The sequence below is a fragment of the Lycium barbarum genome, chromosome 7 (genome assembly GCF_019175385.1).
Source record: "Lycium barbarum isolate Lr01 chromosome 7, ASM1917538v2, whole genome shotgun sequence".
Taxonomy (NCBI): Eukaryota; Viridiplantae; Streptophyta; class Magnoliopsida; order Solanales; family Solanaceae; genus Lycium; species Lycium barbarum.
In genome coordinates, this window is record NC_083343.1 from 25,762,322 (window position 1) to 25,772,200 (window position 9,879).

Below are 9,879 nucleotides of genomic sequence, written 5' to 3' on the forward strand. Positions count from 1 at the left end.
TTGGGCCACTATTTTCCATCGACCGTTACAGACGTTATCTCGTCGCTGCAGCGGTCCCGCTATAGTGGTCAAGATACCGCTATGCCGGTCCCAAAGGAAAACTGCTCACCGCTTTGGCGGTCGACTCACCACTATAGCGGTTCCACCAAAGCGGTCAATCGTCCACCACAGCGGCCACCCGACAAATGGTAGGCCGCTGGAAGCGGTCCACCCACTTCCATAGCGGTTCGTTTTTGGAAATGAAGTCTTTTTTTGTCCAGTTTTCCCCCTATCACCCCACATTTCATCTAAGGCCTCAAAAACACAACACCAAACATGCACTCATACAAAAAGACGCCTCACAAATCCACCCGCAGCCTCAGAAATCTCAACGGAGTCCTAATTTTCCAAATGACTGGAAGGGTCGTTACACTCAAGAACAATCGATGAGGTAGATATTTTTATCTATGATGAATCTTGCTCATTTTAAAATAAAACCAATCAGTAATGTATAATCGTCAAATAATTATTAAGAGTGTAAGTATGTTTAAGGAACTATATTAGGACACGTATGTCGCATGTGCATTGCATGCGTGCCACACACAACAAATAGAACATACGATATAAGTCATATTAATGTTGCATTCATCTGCTCAACCCAGACACTAAAATCAAACATGAGCCTCCATCCAGAAGTCAAGTGGGCACAGAGGCCTGATATAGTGTATCTCACTGTGATATTACCAGATGCAAAAGATCCAAAAGTAAACTTGGAGCTCGAAGGAGTTTTTAACTTCTCTTCTACTGGTGCGGCATGAGACCATCTCTGCGAATTGAAACTAGAGCTCTAGGATAAAGTTAATGTTGAGGAGAGCAAAATTAAATAAGTACAGACACGAGAGGTATATTATGCATTTTGTAAAAAGCATAGCCTAAATGGCGGAACAAATTATTGCGTGGAGACGGGAAAGCACCACATTATGTGAAAGGAGATTAGGACAAGTGGGTGGATGAAGATGATGAACTTGATGCTGGTCCTGGCAATATGGAATGGATTTCTCGAAATTTGGTAGAATGGGAGGTGGTGATTTGGCTTCAATGATGGGTGGAATAGGTGGTAGCGATATGGCTTCAATGATGGGTGTAATTGACGGAATGAGTGGAATTATAGGCAGAATGGGTGGCATGATGGGTGGAATGGGAGGTGATAGGGGGAACGAACTTGATGATAGCGATGAAGAAAAGCAAGAAGTGACGAAGGATTCATCTAAAGCTATAGAGATGGTAGATGCGAAACCTAAAGGAGCATACATCAGCAGCAAGGCAGAAGGTGAGGCTGCATGAGGAAGAACAGGAAGCTCAGCCAAGCTCTTGAGTGCATAAATAGTAGACATTGATGTAGAGATCCATTGGCTTGCTTTCAGCTACTCACTAGAGTGACATGGTTATAAGTTGTCCCTTTCAATTCATGAAAGTAAAGAAGCTTATCGCGCATGGGAGTTTGTTGCGAGGAACAATATTATCATTTTCATCCACATGAGCTGGAAAACATACTTCTATGGTCTAAAATGTTGGGTTTTGTACTTTCTTTTAAAGTTTGACTAAAACAAAATATCAAACCTACATTATATAATATCATGAATGTTTAAAGCGGAAAAGTAAACTGAAATTGTTGAAATACAGTAAATGCTAATTTTTTAAAAATCAAAGAGAATCAGAATCTTGAATGAGGTCAAAAGTCAATGACATACTGTAAAGTCATCTCACAATAAATGGTTGGGATAGGGTTTACAGAGATTTGTGGAATTTTCTGAATAAACCATTTGATGTATAGATTATGTTGTAACACTGATTGAGAAATTCAAGAATTAGAAATCCTACCGTTATGATTCATGTTTAGAACTTCACCTTGAACTGCAAACATCAAGGTCAAGTGCGGGATGATCTCCACAACTAAATCAACAGGTAGGGAGTGGGACATTTCCATACTCGCAAACATACTGTTGAGTTCCTCTACTACGTTGCCTTTTCTTATGTCCTCAATTCGTTCAATTATTTTTTTCTAGTCTACAAAGGAAGGCATCAAATGTTTTACCAAAAACGAGTCACTGTTTATATTGTTATAAACAAAAAAAAAAAAACTTCATCGGAGAAATCTCTAAAGTGATTTGGAAGATCCTTTTGAACAATCAATGAAGTAGCCATTTTAACCTATAATGGATCTCACCAATTTAGAAATCAAAATAATAAATAATATATATTATTCAAATAATTTTATCCCATGTAAGAGTATAAGTACTTTTAATGAATCATTTTGGACACGTGTGCTACACACGACAAATAGTACAGGTGATATAAGTCATAGGAAAAAGGCACACCCCCTCCCCGCTAAACTTGTTCGCAAAACTCAATTTAGCATTTTAACTTTACGGTTGTTTGTACCCCCTATATTCTAGTCTAAAGCGAAACATATAACCCCTTCACGGGTGACGTGGGAAGAAAGAGTTACCAATTTATGAAAAGCGTGAATGAGAGATAACTATAACTAAAAATTATCGCCAATTGTACATATGTCATCATCTAATTGGATTACAATATATTTTACTTAATTATACTTTCATAATAATTTATTTTTCCTTTTAGTTTTTTTTCTTCTCTTTGTTATTCTTTATCCCTTTTCTCTCCATATCTCTCTTTCTTTATCCAGAACTTCCGATGCTTCCCTATATCCTCCATGCCATTTTCTTTTTTATTTATTACGTTTTGGTAAAGTTAAGTTAATGCGTTTAGTATTACCCATCACAAAAGAAAGATAAAATTTATTTCATAGATTAGATATGGATTTTGTTCGTCGGAAAAGTTATTCCGAGTTGTCATTATATCTAAAATGTGTCAATGTTAATATTGGTGTTAAAAGTACAATACTTTATTGGGGAAATCTCTTAAATTATTCGAAAGATCCTCATGAACAATCAATGAGGCAGATATTTTTATCTATAATCAGTCTTGCTCATTTAAAAAATAAAACCAGTTAGTACTATATATTTTTCAAATAATTATATACCGATTAAGAGTATAAGAATGTTTTAGGAACTATATTGGGACACGTATGCCGCATGTGCAGTGCACGCGTGCTGCACGCAATTATAGTACATACGATATAAGTCATATTAATAGTGCATTCATCTGCTCAGCCCAGACACTAAATTCAAACATGAGTCTCCATCCTAAAGTCAAGTGGGCACAGAGGTTTGATGTGGTGTATCTCATAGTGATATTACCAGATGTAAAAGATCCAAAAGTAAACTTGGAGCTAGAAGGAGTTTTTAATCTCTCTTCTACTGGTGGGGCAAGAGACCATGTCAACGAATTGAAACTAGAGATCTAGGATAAAGTTAATGTTGAGGAGAGAAAGATTAAATAAGTACTGGCACGATAAGTATATTCTGGATTTTGTAAAAAGCATAACCGAAATGGCGGAACAAATTTTTGCGTGGAGATGGGAAGGCACCATATTGTGTGAAAGTAGATTGGGGCATGTGGGTGGATGACGAAGAAGAACCTAATGCTTGTCCTAGCAAAATGGATATGAATGGAATGGATTTCTCAAAATTTGGTGGAATGGGAGGTTGTGATATGGCTTCAATGATGGGTGTAATGGGCGGAATGGGTGGCAGGATGGGTGGAATGGGTGGAATGGGTGATTTGGCTTAGATGATGGGTTGAATGGGAGGTGATATGAGGGATGACTGTGATGATAGCGACGATGAAGAGGAAGAAGTGACAAAGGTTTCATCTAAAGCTCAAGAGATGGTAGATGCGAAACTTAAAGGCACAGACATCAGCAACAAGGCTAAAGGTGAGGCTGCATAAGGAAGAAGAAGAAGAAGCTCAGCCAAGCTCTTGAGTACATTAATAATAGACATTGCTGTAGAGATCCATTGGATTGCTTTCAGCAATATACTAGAGTGACATCGTTATAAGTTTCCCTTTCAATTCATGAAAGTAAAGAAGCTTATCATGCATGGGAGTTTGTTGTGAGGGAAAATATTATCATTTTCATCCACATGAACTGGAAAACATACCTCCACTCTCTGAAATGTTGGATTTTGTACTATTTTTTAATGTTCTACTGAAAAAAAATATTAAAGCTGCATTATATAATATCATAAATATTTAAAGCAAAAAAGTAAACTGCAATTGTTCAAATACAGTAAATGCTATTTTTAAGAAAATCAAAGAAAATGAGGCCAAAAGTCAATGACATACTCTAAAGTTATCTCACAATAAGTGGTTGGCATAGGGTTTACAGAGATTTTGTGGAGTTTTCCGAATAAACCATTTGACGTATAAATTATGTTATAACACTGATTGACAAATTCAAGAATTATAAATCCTACCATTATGATTCATATTTAGAACTTTACCTTGAACTGCAAACTTCAAGGTCAAGCACGGGATGATCTCCACAACTAAATCATCAGGCAGGGGGTGGGACATTTCCATACTCACTAATATACTATTGAGTTCCTCTACTATGTTGCCTTTTCTCATGTTCACAATTCGTTCAATTATTTTTTTCTAGTCTACAAAGGAAGACATCAAATGTTCTACCTCAAACGAGTCACTGTTCATATTGATGTACAAACACAAAACTTCATCGGAGAAATCTCTAATGTGATTCGGAAGAACCATATGAACAATCAATAAAGTAGGTATTTTAACCTATAATGGGTCTTACCTATTTAACAATCAAATTGATAAATAATAAATATTATTCAAATAATTTTAACCTAATTTAGAGTATAAATACTTTTAATGAATCATTTTTGGACACGTGTGCTACACGCGACAAATAGTTCAGGTGATATAAGTCAAAGGGAAAAGGCATAAACGCCTCCTCCCCCCCGCGGCTAAACGCAATTTGGCATTTTAACTCTATGGGCGGTTGTACCCCCCATATTCTAGTCTTAAGTGAAACATATAACTCCTTGACGAGTGACATGGGAAGAAAATGTTATCAATTTATGCAAAGCATGAGGGATAGAAAACTATAGCTAAAAATTATCCCCAATTGTACATATGTGGCACGACCCAACCCACGAGTCGTACGGGCACCTACCATATTACTAATCTAGTAGGCGAACCTTTACCAATAAACTCAACCCTTGAAACATACGACAACCATCTTTAAAATTACATAATTTAAAGTAGATAATTCTTACAGACTCGTTTCAAATACAACAAAAATCCGAAAGAATTCCTCGAGATCTAGTCTAGACAGGTACAAGAGCGCCTAAAATACAAGAAGACAAATAAATGACACAGCCTCCACCGGGAGTGAGATAGGCGAAGCTATAGGAGAATATCCGATAGATCCACGCGAAGAAACTTCAGCTAAGACCCGCAACACATCTACACCCAGAAAAGGGCGTAGCAAGAGTAGTATCAGTACACCACACGTACTGGTAAGCATCATAGGTCGGCTAAGATTAGTTCACGCAATACAATATAAGGTCCATAAGATAAGCAGGTAAGTCAATGAACCTCAGGGTTTTAAATAAGGACTATTACCACCTCACCCCTTACCTTTTTCACTCTCGAAGTTCACTCCTTTTATTCCCAAAATATAAGGTATTCTACTAAATCATAACCATTCCCTACCTTCATCCAACCTAGTAGCTCTCGCTCCCCCACTCACCGTATGCTATACTTTTACCCTTGTTGTTAAAAGAGTTCACCTACTCACATTACTACTATAATACAATGTATCTAGGAAAATAAATCACTATCTGACAACCCACACTACACTTACCTTGTGTAACCCCCTCTCCACCAGACTCTCAACAACACACATGGAATAAATGAGCAATGCTAACGACAGTAGTACACACATGTATAACATAAAATCATGAGATGCAGTGCAATGCAAATGCCATGCAGGGCCCAAACACACTGTATATACACGCTATCTTATGTCTTTGCTCAGTAGTCATGACCTGCAGGGGACCCATGGTGCCTATGTACCACTCGTTCCGGAATACTCCCCGGAACCGAGCACAAACCTTCGCTCCGGAATGAACCTCGGTCGCGGATCCAAATCATATACATATATGTAATTCATGTACTCAGGTCAACGACCACAAGGCTAGATAACACAATGCCGATACTCAGCCTTGCCTGTTACCTGTATCTCCGCATAAACCATGCAATGCAATGCACGAAACTACCTCTTTGATGAAAAAATATTTGATTCTCCAAGAATTTCTCGTCTGCTTAGTCTTCATCCGAATCCACGAGCGATAATGTTCGTAGGGAAGGGTGGAAAAGAAATTAGAAAGGTTTCTTTTTCTTGGGGTCAATGGTTTTTCTTTCATGAGGAACCCTAGGAGCAGCCCTTGAGAGTCTTTTGTTGAAAAAAGAGAGAAAATAGACTAAGTACAGAAGTTCGGGTTACTGTTCCGCGTGGACCGCTGTGGTAGTCGCTAAGCCGCTATAGCGGTACTGCTATACTATGGCTGTCCACTGACCACTATAGCGGTCCGCTTTATTTTCTGACCAGAAATTTCCAAATCCTTCTGAAATTGATTTTTCCCACTCTTAACTCTTAAAACACATCATGGAGCTTATTATTTACAATCCTCAACCTAGATTGGGCATGGTTTTGCGAAATATTAAATAACGACTGGACGGGTCATTACAATATGTCATATTCTAATTGGATGACAATATATTATACTTAATTATACTTTCTTAATAATTTATTTTTCCTTTTAGTTTTTTTTTCTTCTCTTTGTTATTCTTTCTCCCTTTTCTCTCTCTATCTCTCTTTCTTTCTCCAGAGCTCCCAACACGTCCCTATATCCTCCACGCCTTTTTCTTTTTCTTTTTAACTTTCTTGTAAATAAGTTCAGTTAATGCGTTTAGTATTATCCATCACAAAAGAACGATAAAATTTATTTCATAGATTTGATGTGGATTTTGTTCGCCGAAAAAGTTACCCGAGTTGACATTTTATCTAAAATGTGTTAATGTTAATATTGGTGTTAAAAGTACAATACTTTGTTGGGGAAATCTCTTAAATTATTCGGAAGATCCTCATGAACAATCAAGGAGGTGGATATTTTTATCTATAATGAGTCTTGCTCATTTAAAAATAAAACCAATTAGTACTATATATTGTTTAAATAATTTTATACCGATTAAGAGTATAAGCATGTTTAAGGAACTATATTGGGACACGTATGTCGCATGTGCATTGCACGCGTGGCACACACAATGATAGTACATACGATATAAGTCATATTAATGTTGCATTCATCTGCTCAGCCCAGACACCAAATTCAAATATGAGCCTCCATCCAGAAGTCATGTGGGCACAGAGGCCTGATGTGGTGTATCTCATTGTGATATTACTAGATGCAAATGATCTAAAGGTAAACTTGGAGATACGAGTTTTTAACTTCTCTTCTATTGGTGGGGCAGGAGACCATCTCTACGAATTGAAACTAGAGCTTTAGGATAAAGTTAATGTGGAGGAAAGCAAAATTAAATAAGTACTGGCATGAGAAGTATATTCTGCATTATGTAAAAAGCATAGCCGAAATGGAAAAACAAATTATTGCGTGGAGACGGGAAAGGACCACATTGTGTGACGATAGATTGGGACAAGTGGGTTGATGAAAATAATGAACTCGGATGCTGGACCTGGCGATATAGATATGCCTGAAATGGATTTCTCGAAATTTGGTGGAATGGCAGGTGGTGATATGGCTTCAATGATGGATGGAATGGGTGGTGATATTGCCTCAATGATGGGTGTAATGCCCGGAATGATGGGCAGAATGGGTGGCATGATGTGTGGAATAGGTGATATGGCTTCAATGATGGGTGAAATGGGAGGTGATATGAGGGATGACCTTGATGATAGCGACGAGGAAGAGCAAGAGGTGACAAAGGATTCATCTAAATCTGTAGAGACTGTAGATGCGAAACCTAAAGGAGCAGACATTAGCAGCAAGGCAGAAGGTGAGGCCGCATAAGGAAGAAAAGGAAGCTCAGCCAAGCTCTTGAGTGAATAAATAGTAGACATTGCTACAGAGATCCATTGTCTTGCTTTCAACAATAAACTAGAGTGACATGGTTATAAGTCGTCCTTTGAACTCATGAAAGTAAAGAAGCTTATCGTGCAAGGGAGTTTGTTGTGAGGGACAATATTATCATTTTCATCCACATGAGAGGGAAAACATACCTCTCTGCTCTGAAATGTTGGGTTTTGTAATATTTTTTAAAGTTCTACTGGAAAAAAAATGTTAAGGTTGCATTATATAATATCATAAATATTTAAAGTTGAAAAGTAAATTAAAATTATTCAAATACAGTAAATGCTAATTTTTTAAAAATCAAAGAGAATCAGACTCTTGAATGAGGCCAAAAGTCAATGACATACTCTAAAGTTATCTCACAATAAGTGGTTGGGATAGGGTTTACAGAGAATTTTTGGAATTTTCTGAATAAACCATTTGATGTATAGATTATGTTGTAACACTAATTGACAAATTCAAGAATTACAAATCCTACCATTATGATTCATGTTTAGAACTTTACCTTGAACTGCAAACTTCAAGGTCAAGTGCAGGATGATCTCCACAACGAAATCATCAGGCGGGGGGGGGGGGGGGGGGGGTGGGACATTTCCATACTAATATACTGTTGAGTTCCTCTACTCTGTTGCCTTTTCTCATGTCCACAATTCGTTCAAATCTTTTTTTCTAGTCTCAAAGGAAGACAAAAAATGTTCTACCTAGAACGCGTCACTATTTATATTGATGTTGAAAAGAAACTTCTTCGGAGAAATCTCTAAAGTGATTCGAAAGATCCACATGAAGAATCAATGAAGTAGGTATTTAACCTATAATGGTTCTTACCCATTTAAAAATCAAAATGATAAATAATAAATATTATTCAAATAATTTTATCCCAATTCAGAGTATAAATACTTTTAATGAATCATGTTTGGACACGTGTGCTGCACGCGACAAATAGTACAGGTGATATAAGTCATAGGGAAAAGGCATACCCCCCCTCCCCCCGCTAAACTCAATTTAGCATTTTAACTTTATCGATCTTTGTACCCCCCATATTCTAGTCTGAAGTGAAATATATAACCCCTTGACAGGTGACGTGGGAAGAAAATGTTATCAATTTATGCAAAGCGTGATGAATAGAAAACTATAACTAAAAATTATCCCCAATTGTACATATGTCATCTTCTAATTTGATGATAATATATCATACTTAATTATACTTTCTTAATAATTTATTTTTCATTTCAATTTTTTATTTCTTCCCTTTGTTATTCTTTCTCCCTTTTCTCTCTCTATCTCTCTTTCTTTCTCCAAAACTTCCGACACTTCCCCATATCCTCCACACCATTTTCTTTTTCTTTTTTACTTTTTTGTAAATAAGTTCAGTTAATGCGTTTAGTATTATCTATCACAAAAGAATGACAAAATTTATTTCATAGATTGGATATGGATTTTGTTCGCCGAAAACCATTTGATGTATAGATGCGTTGTGTAGAAGGATCCTTTTTATAGGGAGCACTATTTGAGAAATTTAAGAATCAGAAATAATACCATGAAGATTCTAGTTTAGAAAATTACTTTGAACAACAAACTTCAAGGTCAAGTGCGGGATGATCTCCACAACTAAATTATCAGACAGAGAATGGGACATTTCCATACTCACTAATATACTAAGGAGTTACTCTATTATGTCTCATTTTCTCATGTCCTCAATTCGTTCAATTCATTTTTTCTAGTCTACAAAGGATGACATCAAATGTTTTACCTAAAACGAGTCACAATTTATATTGTTGTAAAAGAACAAAACTTCACG

General features: G+C 36.8%; 3 pseudogenes; all 3 read left to right on the forward strand.

Annotated features, from left to right (window-relative positions):
• Positions 1-656: 656 nt before the first annotated feature.
• On the forward strand, positions 657-1,323 carry LOC132601415 (uncharacterized protein Os08g0359500-like; annotated as a pseudogene).
• A 1,870-nt stretch (positions 1,324-3,193) lies between these two features.
• LOC132601416 (uncharacterized protein OsI_027940-like) lies at positions 3,194-3,852 on the forward strand (annotated as a pseudogene).
• Positions 3,853-7,328: 3,476 nt separating this feature from the next.
• LOC132601417 (uncharacterized protein OsI_027940-like) lies at positions 7,329-8,021 on the forward strand (annotated as a pseudogene).
• Positions 8,022-9,879: the final 1,858 nt, after the last annotated feature.